Raw genomic sequence first — 13,055 nt, forward strand, 5'->3', positions numbered from 1 at the left:
TACATGTGCAGTTATGCAAAACACTTCCATAGTAGACATGTTGTGAAAAACTAACTCTATTTCCCTTAATCCTATCCTGCCCTCCCATTTATTCTATTCTTTCTTTTGACCCTGTCCCTCCTCAGAAGTATTTAATTCTGATTACCCCCCTTTCCCAATCTGCCCTCCTCTCTATCATCCCCCTGCTGTCTTGTCCCCATTCTCCCCCTATTTTCCTGAAGGGTAAGACAGATTTCTATACATATGTACATATGTACACCAAAATAACAGTGCTTTTTGTGATGATGGAGAGTTGGAGGCAAACCACCTTTTGGGGAATGGCTAAAAAAATGGCGGTCCATGAATGTGTGCAATGGAATATTACTGTGCTGTAAGAAATTATGAATACAGAGAAGCATGGAGAGAGCTACATTAACTGATTCAGAGGGATGCAGACAGAGCCACGAGATTAATCTACACAAGGACTACAACAATGCAAATAGAACAACCACAAAAAAATCGAAGGTGAAAGTTGTAAAATTACAAAGAACAAGCGTGGATCTGAAAAAGAGATGTGAGAAGATGCCCCCTCCCCACCCCTTTGCCAAGGTGCGCTGTCCAAGAGTGCAGTACATTAAACATTTTCAGACTTTTTCAATATATTGATATATTGCTGGAGTTTTTTTCCTCATTTTCCCCCCCTTTTTTTTGGTCTTTAAAAATATTTGTTGTAAGGGAGGACTCTCAGGGGAGAGAGGGAGAGGGATACAGAGGAGAAATTTTGTGATGTTAAAAAAAAATGACAAAAATTTAAGAAAAAAAGGATGCAAGGGTAAGTGAAGATAGATGGATACAATATTAACTTTTTCATGTGTTATTTGCCATGACAGCCTCTATGTGGCAGCAAAACATGGCATTATTCCTTCAGGAAATGCAAGCATTACAGATGAGAAATGTGAACCAAGTACAGACACTGAGTATCAGTAGTTAATAACACATTGATAGTGGCATTAGAAACAGTGGCCCAGATTTAACTATGAAGATACGTGAGGTGTAATTATAAAATAGTGAGGCTGGTCTCTTAATGAATATAGCAGGATCAATACATTCAAATTCATGATGTCCTTCATAGTTGCCTCCTGGAACCCTGCCACTGCCATCCTTCTAAGCATTTTTGCATCCTGCACCTCACGGTTACTTTACTGAAGCACATGCACTTGTATATTGTTCTGTATGATAGTAGGTTCTGCTGTTTCCCTGCTATGCTGTGAGCTGTTTCGGAGTGGGATTGCTATACCTAAACTTTGTATCTTCCCCAAGCACCATGTTTTGCTCACAGTAGGAGCTTTGTAAAAACATCAGTTGACTTGAAATCTGAAACTCCTCTTTGGTAATTGTGTCCAGGGCCAATAGCACATTCTGTTGAAAAGCTGCAGTGGTTGGCAGTCATCCTCAGAAGATAGAATTGATTTTTGGAAGAAACCAAAAGTTGTTTAGAGCCAAGTTTGAGGAAGCAGATGGGTGATATCAAGTTGGGGTGTATTGTTTCAGGTTAAATGTGGCATGACTACAGTAATGAGATGGATTGTTTGGGGTAGTAGCTCATATACTGGCTCCCAATGAAGTTCCAAGGGAGAAGGTCAACAAATGTTTTGAGCAGTGGAATAAGTGCCTAGCCAAAAGAAGGACAGCTTTTAAGGATGTCTCTCATGTAGATGCCCAAGTTCTGGTACCTCTGCTAAGAAATCCAATGACTTTGTAGTCATACTTCATATGGTGTCTGCCAAGAAAACCCTAAATGAGATCACAAAGAGTCAGACACGACTTTAAGAGCTGAACAAATATGTGTTATATATATGTACATAAATATTATTCATATATGTATATACACACATACATACACATACACATTCAGTTCAGTCATTTTTCACATACACACAAACAGATGTGTGTATGTATTATTCCTTGGCATGGATATACTGTATTACTTCCCCCTGTTATTCAAATGGGAAAGGGGTACATAAGTCGGGAGGAGGGAGGGAACAGACACATCAGTGCTGGTTACACACAGAGTCACAGCTTGTGAGTTAGAAAGAACTCTGGGCTTGGAATCTGGAGACCTGAATTTGAATACCAGCTCTGACACTTTGAGCTGTGATTGGAGCTAAATCACTTAACCTCTCTAAGGCTCAAAAAAGATCTATAGCTTCAAGGGCCCTTAGAGAACAACTAGTCCAATCACCTCATCTTACGGAGATGTAGAAACTCAGTCCCATGGAAGTTAAGGTACTTGGCAAGTGTCATATTAATAGGCAGTGACAGGGTAGGGACTCAAGCCAGCCCCAAAATGCTCATTCCTGTTCACCACACTCAGTCTTTGGCATGAAGGAGAAATAATACCATACTGGAAGATCTCATTGATCCTGAGGGAAAGCAAATGCTAGTTCTGTTCACAGTTGAATACTTCTGGCATTAGAGTTCAGGCCAAAAGACTGTATCCTAGGAACAATTTAAATCCTGTAAATGCTGTCTTACACAGTTCACTTTGGCACTTCCTGCTGGGGTGTAAGACTGATGTTCAGCTAACACATGCAGCTGTTATAGAAAGGACTAAACTTTCCCAGAAACTGTCACCTTGGATCAGGTTTACTCCAAAGCATTTCTTTGCCGCAGAAGTTGTTGGCTATGAATGGGACAGAAAGATGCCCAGAGGTCTTCTTAGCAACTTGAGAATGAAGTTTCTCAGTCAGTTCCAAACAAATAGCTGGGGGCTTAGCTGAACTATTAGCAGGATGCTGGCAAGCTCGTGTACTTAAGTAAGTGCATCGTGTTCTGCCAGAAAATACCACCATATGATGTACCAACTGAGGCTCGTCATACACGCTGGGCTCTAATGCAGCCAGGGAACTCCAAGGTTGTGCGGTGCAAGAAGTCCTCCCTACAGCCTCCCTAATGACCTCCTCTTGAGCAGTGGTAGCAATAGGGAGTTCCTCATCCACTGAGGCCTCCAGCTCTGCTGTGGATGAGCTTCCATTGTTGGAAAGTTCTTCCTTCAGTCATGGTGATCACAGGGTCATCTGTTTAGAGCTGCAAGGAACCTTAGACATCACCCAGTCCAACCCCCTCATTTTTGTTTTTGTGGTTGTTGGATATGAGAAAAGTGGAGGCCCAGAGAGAGGAAATGACTATCAAGCAGCAAACATCTATTAAGTACCTACTAAAGGCCCTTTGGATACAAACCCAAAAAGGAGACAGTCTCTGCCCTCAAGGAGCTTACCTTCTACAGGGAGAGATTAAATATATTCACAGATAAGTAAATGCAAGATCCATGCAGCAGAAATACAAAGTGGCAGGGGGTGGTGAACACTAACACCTGGGAGAATCAGAAAAGGCCTCTTGAAGGTGGCCCTTGAGTTGAATTTGCCTCCCTGTCCCTCTTCCCCGACATGTTCTTTATTGCTCCTTGTTCTACCCTCTGGTGCTATACAGAATAAGCCTGGTCCATTTTCTATATGACAGCCCTAAATATATTAGAAAGCAGTGATAATGTCTTCTGTAGCACGAAAAGTTTGGGGGAATATAGACCAGGGTGTCACAGATGTACCAGGGATGAGGTTCAGACACAGCTTTGTGGATGTTAGAGCAGGAACCTGGAATCTTAGTGCTGGAAAGAGACCACAGGGATCTTCTAAGGAGAAATTCCAGGCTTTGCCATCTGCCGGCTCCTGAAGGTTAAAGTCCTCTGAGCCTTAGCTGGGTGCTGTACCATCTGCTGCTATTCTCCTCCAGACCCCTGGGCACTGTCATCAGATCTGCCAGTGCACCCTATGGGCTCCTGGGCCCTGCCACTGCACCCTTGGGCCTCCTGGGACTTTCTGTCTTCACTTGAAGATACATGAGATGTGTTTCTGAACTTGTATGTATTGTCTTCCCCATTAGAGCACAAGCCCCTTAAGAACAGGGATCGTCTCGTGCTTTCTCTTTATAGGCTCAGTACCTGGTAAACACTTAAGAAACGAGTGTTCATTCATTCATTCATTTGTGCAGTCCCACACCTTCACTTCACAAATAGGCATATGGAAGCCCAGAGTGGTTAAGGGATTTGGCCAGGATTACACGGCTTGCCCAAATGGTAGAGTTGGCCTGGAATCCAGACTTCCTGACCCTTCCTACTATACCCTAGTGTTGTCATTGTTGTTCAGTTGTTTCACTCTTGTCTGACTTCATGGCCCCATTTGGGATTTTCTTGGCAAAGATACTGAAGTGATTTGCCATTTCGTTCTCCAGCTCATTTTAAAGATGAGGAACTGAGGCAAATAGGGTTAAGTTGTTGAGGTTTAGGGGTGCTGGGACCCCAAAATAGCAACATGGGGGTCCTGTCCGAATGAATTCGACCCAAACCTTCTTTCAGCCAAAGACAAGTTTTGTTAGAACACTGATCTGGGAGTGGGTGAGATTTTAAGAATCCTCCGTATTGGCAAGACTTTCAATGAATATAAGCATTTGTATCACTAAGGCAAGTGGGCCAGATTGAATCTGAGCCATTGGCCAGATTTTAAGAATCAGAGCCCCTTAATGGAGGCTTTATATACAGAAAGACTGCCCAAGGGATCTAGGAGTGGCCAAGTAGTCTGGGGTGACTGTGAGGTAACTGAGAAGGTCCCTGAAGGGCCAGGTGCCCAAGATGAACTTGGAAGGAATCTAGGTAGAATTAAGTCTAGATGGAATATGGAGAGTGGCTGGGGGAGAATTGGGAGGTAACAGAGCAAGGGAGGTAAAAGCTGGGCTCGATTAGAGGTAGCCACAATGAAAGGCCAGTTGAGAGGATTACTGGAAGAGGTCAGTGTCTCAGGTGAAGGCCAGAGATGACCACTTGGGAAAAGGAGAAAACTCAAGGAGAGTTGGGGGCAGGGTGTTTCCCAGGGCCTATACCCAATCAAAGTGATTTGCCCAAGGTCACAGAGCTAGTAAGTGTACCTGCCATTTATATAGCCCTTCGTAGTGACAAAATGTGATCAATAGAGGATATCTCATTTGATCCTCAAACATCCCTCCCTGAGTGCTAGGTAGGAAAGAGATTATTATCTTCCATCTTACATATGAGGGAAATGGAAGCTCAAGAGAGATTGGATGTGCTTAAGGGGACACTGTGTTATAGTGGGATAAAGAAACTGAGTTTCATCAAGACAAATGGTTTATTTAGCAATATATGTGATTGCAAAAACATATCAAGTCCAAGGCTTTTAGTAGCCAAGGACCCAGAACCTTGGTTTCTACACAGTTAATGTACAATTTGGAGGGAGTAAAAAACAGGAAAAACAGGATTATAGGGATTGAGACACCTGGTTTCTTACTAGTGGAGGGGATTGGAAGACTGAGGTAAGAGGGAGAGGAGTAGTCTTGTGACATTCCTTAAGCTTACCCTTGGGGAGGGGGAGCAATCTTGTGGCTTCTTAAAATCAGGTGATTTATAAGCAGCTGAGACTTAACGTCGCAAAATGATGGATAAAAGCAAAAAAGGAGTCATTAATGTTATTTTTAATGTAACATTCTCCCCTTCGATCCTGGGGTTCTCAACCTCCAGGATCACTTATTTAATCGCTTTATCTATTAGAGATTGATAGTCTACCTTAAGAGGCATCAAAGGGTGGAAGTGAAAGGCACAAAGTACAGTCAGAGTCATATCTCAAAAATTACCTAAGGAGAGATACACACAAAGTAAGGGTAAGAGGCTGGAGCAGAATATATTTTGCTTCAGCTGAAGGAAAAAAGGCAGAGGTAAAACATATATGCACCAAGAGTTATAGCACGCAGATTCTTAGAGGAGAAGTTAAGTGAGTTATAGGAAGAAATAGACAGCAAAACTATATTGGGTGGTGGAAGGGACCTCAACCATCCCTGTCTCAGAACTAGATAAATCTAACCACAAAATAAACAAGTCAGAAGTTAAGGAGGTGAATAAAATTTTAGAAAAGTTAGATATGGTAGACCTCTGGAGAAAATTGAATGTGGATAGAAAGGAATATACTCTTTTCTCAGTGGTATATGTCACCTACACAAAAATTGACTATGTATTAGGGTATAAAAACCTCACAATCAAATGCAGAAACATTAAATGCATCTTTTTCAGATCATGGTGCAATAAAAATTATGTGTAATAAAGAGCAAAGGAAAAATATACTAAAAACTAATTAGAAATGAAATAACCTAATCCTAAGGAATGAGTGAGTTGAACAACAAATCATGGAAACAATCAATAATTTCATTAAAGATAATGACAGTAATAAGACAATATACCAAAACTTATGGGATGCAGCCAAAGCAGTTCTTAGGGGAAATTTTGTATCTCTAAATGCTTATGTGAGTAAAATAGAGAAAGAAGAGATCAATAAATCGGGCATGTAACTAAAAAAGTTAGAAAAAGAACAAATTTAAAATCCCCAATTAAATGGCAAATTAGGAATTCTAAAAATCAAAGATATTAATAAAATTAAAAGTAAGAAAATTATTGAACTAATAAATAAAACTAAGAGCTAGTTTTATGAAAAAAGCCAATAAAATAGATAGGCCTTTGGTTAATTTGATTAAAAAAAAGAAAGAAGAAAACCAAATTACTAGTGTCAAAAATGAAAAGGGTGAATTCACCACCAATGAAGAGGAAACTGAAGCAATAATTAGGAGCTATTTTGCCCAACTGTATGCCAATAAATCTGGCAATCTAAGTGAAATGGCTGAACATTTACAAAAATACAAATTGCTCACATTAACAGAAGAGGGAATAAAATACTTAACCCCATTTTAGAAAAAGAAATTGAACGAGCCATCAATGAACTCCCTAAGAAAAAATCTCCAGGGCCAGATGGATTTGCAAGTGAATTCTACCAAACATTTAAAGAACAATTAATTCCAATATTATATAAACTATTTGGAAAAATAGGTGAAGGAGTCCTACCAAATTCCTTTTATGATGCAAATATGGTGCATATATCTAAACCAAAAAGAGCCAAAACAGAGAAAGAAAATTATAGACCAATTTCCCTAATGAATATTGATGCAAAATATTTAAATAAAATGTTAGCAAAGAGATTACAGCAATTTATCATGAAGATACACTAAGACCAAGTGGGATTTATACTAGGAATGCAGAACTGGTTCAACATTAGGAAAACTATCAGTATAATTGACCATATCAATAACAAAGCTAAAAGAAATCATATGATTATCTCAATAGATGCAGAAAAAGCTTTTCACAAAATACAGCACTCATTCCTGTTAAAACACTAGAGAACACAGGAATAAATGGAATTTTCCTTAAAGTGATAAGCAGTATCAATCTAAAACCATCAGCAAGCATTATATGTAATGGGGATAAGCTATAAGCATTCCCAGTGAGATCAGGGGTGAAACAAGGATGCCTATTATCACCACTATTATTCAATACTGTACTAGAAATGTTAGCTTTAGCAATAAGAAAAGAACAGGACATTAAAGAAATTAGAATAGGCACTGAGGAAACAAAACTGTCACTCCTTGCAGGTGATATGATGGTGTACTTAAAGAATCCTAGGGAGTCAACCAAAAAAAAAGTGCATGAAACAATTGACTTTAGCAAAGTTGCAGGATATAAAATAAACCCACATAAATCATCAGCATTTCTATGTATTACCAAGCCCAGCAGCAAGAGCTAGAAAGAGAAATTCCATTTAAAAGAACTGTAGATGATATAAAATATTTGAAAATCTACTTGCCAAGACAAACCCAAGAACTTTATGAACACAATTACAAAACACTTTTCACACAAATAAAGTCATATCTAAACAATTGGAAAAATATCAATTGCTCATGGGTAGACCAAGCTAATATAAGAAAAATGACAATTCTATCTAAATTAATTTACTTATTCAGTGCCATACCAAACTACCAAAAAATTATAGAGCTAGAAAAAATAATAACAATTCATCTGGAAGAACAAAAGGTCAAGAATATCAAGGGAATTAATAAAAAAAAAATGCAAAGGAAGGTGGCCTATCCGTACCAGATCTAAAACTATATTATAAAGCAGCAATCATCAAAACTATTTGGTACTGTCTGAGAAATAGAGTGGTGAATCAGTGGAATAAGTTAAGCATACAAGACAAAATAGTCAATGACTATAGTAATCTACTGTTTGGTAAACCAAAGACTCCAGCTTCTGGGATGAGAACTCACTATGACAAAAACAGCTGGAAAAGAGTATGGCAGAAACTAGGCATAGACCAGCATCTCACACCATTTGCCAAGATGAGTTCGAAATGGGTGTGTGATTTAGACATAAGGGATGATACCATAAGCAAACTCGGAGAGCAAGGAATAGTTCACCTGTCATATCCACGGAGAAGGGAAGAATTTCTGACCAAACAAGAAACAGAGAACATTATAAAATGCAAAATGAATAAATTTGATTACATTAAATTAAAAAAAAAAGTTTTGTACAATCAGACCAATGCAACCGAGGTTAGGAGGAGAGCAGAAAGCTGGGAAATAATTTTTACAGCTGATAAAGGCCTCTTTTCTCCAATATGTAGAGAATTGAGTTAAACTTATAAGAATACATCATTTTCCAATTGATAAATGGTCAAAGGATATGAACAGGCAATTTTCAGATAAAGAAATTAAATCTATAGTCATATGAAAAAATGCTCTAAATCACTATTGATTAGAGAAATGCAAATCAAAACGACTGTGGGTACCACCTCACACCTATCAGATTGGCTGCTATGACAGAAAAGGAAAATGATGAATGTTGGAGAAGATGTGGGAAAATTGGAACACTAATGCATTGTTGGTAAATTGTGAACTAATCCAGTCATTCTAGAGAGCAATATGGAATTGTGCCGAAAGGGATACAAAACTGTGCACACCCTTTGATCCAGCAATATCACTACTAGGTCTGTATCCCAAAGAGATAAAAAAGGAAAAAGGACCCACATGTATTTACAGCAGCTCTTTTTGTGGTGGCAAAGAATTGGAAAATGAGGGGAAGCCCATCAATTGAGGAATGGCTGAACAAATTGTGGTGTATGAATATAATTGAATACTATTGTTCTATAAGAAATGATGATCAGGCCAATTTCAGAAAAAACCTGAAAAGACTTACATGAACTGATGATGGGTGAAGTGAGCAGAACCATGAGAACATTGTACACAGTGATAGCAACACTGCAGTGATTAACTATAATAGACTTAGCTCTTCTCAGCAATACAATGATCCAAGACAATTCCAAAAGACTCATGATGGAATGTGCTAACCACATCCAGAAAAAGAACTATAGAATCTGAATGCAGATCGAAGTATACTATCTTCACTTTCTTTTGTTTTTTTGTTTTTTCTTTCTTGTTCCCCTTTTGTTCTGATTCTCCTTTCACAATATGACAAATATGGACATGTGTTTAACATGATTGTACATGTACAACCTATATCAGATTGCTTGGTGTCTTGGGGAGGGGGAGCAAGGGAGGAGAGTGGAAATTTGGAAGTCAAAATTTTACAAAAAGGAATATTGAAAACTATCTTTACATGGAATTGGGGGGGGGAATACTATTTTGGGGAAAAAATCCATAAGGAGACAACCCTCAAATAGACTCAATATATAAGCTAAGTCAGGCTACAGATCAAACTACGTAGAAGGCTCACCATGGATGAATTTGAGAAGGGAGATTTACATCACCATGGTAACCAAGAAAACTCAGCAAACACCATGAAACAAAAAGGCTGGAGTAATACAATAACAATCATCAGTATTAAGTAGTATCAATCTCCTTGTAAATTGTCAATCACTCCCAATGTCCATCTAATCAGCACATTTCATCTTGAGTCCCAGATGTCCCATGTAGTAGTCTGGTCCCTGGAAGCATGTCAGCTTGGACATTCTAGAATAAGTCTCATTCTAAGGACAGCTCTGAAGGAAGTTTCTTCTTGTAGATTTGTTTCTCTGGTTCTAAGTTACTGGCACAGATTCCTGGATAATTCTTCTAAAATTTGCCAGTAACAACTCAATACAATCTAGCATAAATTTAGTTTTCCAATAACTTGTTCATGTGGTGAAAGCCAGTTAATATCTTATAGCTCTAATCCTATTAACAATGGAGTTATAAGAAAAACATCGAATTAGGAACCCATAATTCACTTGAAACATCAGAGAATTTCAGTTTTTACATACCACTTGCTTTTTAATCTTTACCTAAACTCTGTACCTGATATAGACCCTGCCATTAACAAGCTGAAGGAGGGATCTAAAAAAAAAATCCATGAGGACCTGACTTGGAAAATGAGCCCTTCTGGCTCTTAAAATTATCAGGCAGAGACTTCAAAATAAGAGAACAATAATTTAAAATTTCTTTGCAATTATTAATGCAATTTTATATGTAAAATCCTTAATCCAATTTTGAGAATTTGTTACTAAAACATACTCAAGGCCTGTATATCCTATTAGAAACATTTGGAAACCAGCTAGATAGGTAGATAGATGATAGGGAGAGAGAGAGAGAGAGAGAGAGAGAGAGAGAGAGAGAGAGAGAGAGAGAGTGAGTGAGGATACTATCCTCGTATCATCCTGAAAGAATCAGATATTTCAAGGACTAAACTTATACATGAATATATACCTAGTGGCAAAGGCGTGCCAAAGCTAAGAACTTATTTACCTAATTACATAGGATTTGGAATTGACCCATAAATACAGAGTAACATTAATAGATTTAGTATTCCAAAGACAAAAAACTTCCACTCTTCACCTACCCAGATTATAGAAATCTGCTATGAAAGGAAAAGGAAGGACATAGTTACGACAGTTTCAAGATTATTCCTTCAAGGGCGTAGACTGACTTGACATAAGCCATAACAGGGGAAAACTCCTTTAGCTCTGTTTAATTCCAGGCAAGAGTCATAGTTAACAGTCAAGCATTCAGAAAGTTCCACATTATTCCCAGGTATTATAGCCAGTTTTAGGATTAACCAGGTGGGAAAATTTCCTGTTCAGAAAAAAAAAATAGCACAATGGGAAACTGAGTCAGGAGGATCCTACATTTTGCTTATGCAAGATCCTCCCCTCAACTTTGCCAGACACAGACATCCACCTATGGCAGTTTTCAGTTGGCACTTCCTTTGGGCAGCACATGGCATTCCTCTTGAATGGTGGACTATTGGTTTAATGACACTTCAGACAACCTTACCTGAAATCAAAACTTAGAATAATATCAAATTACAACCCCATGAGATTTTATCTCAAATAGCAAAATTTCATAATCACAGTTTAGAGCTAGGTTATTATCATTTTTTTCTCATGCTTCAATAACAGTTAACAATGAGCACATATAAGGTCATCTCATTTATCCTTTGTTTATAATTTAAGAATAATTATGCACTCATACAGTGAACACATGATAGTTGACTCCAGACCCCAGAAAAATGCTAACTATAGTAAGCCTCCAGTACATATTGACTGTTCACCCTTAAGGCAAGGTTGAAATCTTTGAATCTAAGGTCTATTGTTACTAAGTTGACTCAAAGATGTAACTAAATACAGATTATTTATCAACAGATAACAATTTCATAATTATCATAAGTGATGGTCAAATAATTTCAAATGAAACTCATTTTTTACTATAAGCAAACTTGTAAATTTCCACACTTTGACTGGAAGAGGTCCTAGTTTCTCAAACTTCAGTACTTCAGAATTTTATCACAGCATGTCAGCAGGACCAAAAAGATCTTATGACTTTGTCCAGATAGAAAGTTCCAAGGAGCTTCATTGATACGGATAATTTAAGGAAGACTTTGCTGCTTTTCTCTTAACATTAACTTATTATTATTATCCATTTTAGAGCAAGAATATACCCCATCAAATATTTAACAGTTTTCCAACATTTTTACCGTATTCTTTAACAGCTCAGCTCATAATCTAACAGCATCTTGACTTTCGTCTTGCCACGGGACTCCAATGACTCTGGAGGAGAGAGTGAGGCTGATTATTGTATGTGGCTCTGCCTCACTTAAATCCAGTTCCTGAGCACGTCAAGGCATCACCCCATGACGTCATTGATCCCCCTCGAGAATGAAGGAGGAACAACAACAACAATGAAGGGTTCTGCATGAGGTCTCTGCGTAGAGAGAGGGACTTCCAGAGTTAGACCTTTATCACGCGTATTTCTTCTTACGCTATTGTGGTCTAAGTTTAAGTTTACTGCTCTGGTGGATGCTGTGCATATTTGTGGGAAGAAGTGAACCAGGTTTGGTTAGTTTGTTTGTTTTTGCTAGCTAATGGGATTAAGTGACTTGCCCAGGGTCACACAGCTAGTAAGTGTCAAGTGTCTGAGGCCAGATTTGAATTCAGGTCCTCCTGACTCCAGGGCTGGTGTTCAATCCACTGTGCCACCTGCCTGCCCCAAGCCAGGCTTTTAAGAGAACATTTTTATATTAACGATCTGTACCATGTTATCTGAGCAAACAACTTTGGTAGAGACTAACTGAGACTCTTGGATGATTGTCAATAGGGCTACTGCATTTGATACTCAGGACCTACCATAGAAGAAGCACAGTCTCTCAGAATTATCTCTAGAGTAGTAGTAGCTACCCTCTGGGGACCCAACCCAAGGAATACGGCTATTCCTTCCTTCCTTCCTTCTTTCCTTCCTTCCTTTCCTTCCTTCCTTCCTTCCTTCCTTCCTTCCTTTCTTCTTTCCTTCCTTTCTTCTTTCCTTCCTTCCTTCCTTCCTTCCTTCCTTCCTTCCTTCCTTCCTTCCTTCCTTCCTTCCTTCCTTCCTTCCTTCCTTCCTTTATTTCCTTTTCTTTCTTTTTCTTTTTCTTCCTTTCTTCTTCTTCCTTCCTTTCTTCTTCTTCTCCTCCTCCTCCTCTTCCTCCTTCTCCTTCTCCTCCTTCTCCTCCTTCTCTTCCTTCCTCTTCTCCTTCCTCTTCTCCTTCCTCCTCCTCTTCTTCTTCTCTCACCACATGTGGTCCTTCTCTCTTCACTGGGGGTACCATATCCTTACACGTGAGTGCTTTGTCCATAGGAATATAATTTTTGGTTGATTATATTTTGTAA

Source organism: Phascolarctos cinereus, unplaced genomic scaffold (genome assembly GCF_003287225.1).
Source record: "Phascolarctos cinereus isolate Bilbo 61053 unplaced genomic scaffold, phaCin_HiC Scaffold_3;HRSCAF=262, whole genome shotgun sequence".
Lineage (NCBI taxonomy): Eukaryota > Metazoa > Chordata > Mammalia > Diprotodontia > Phascolarctidae > Phascolarctos > Phascolarctos cinereus.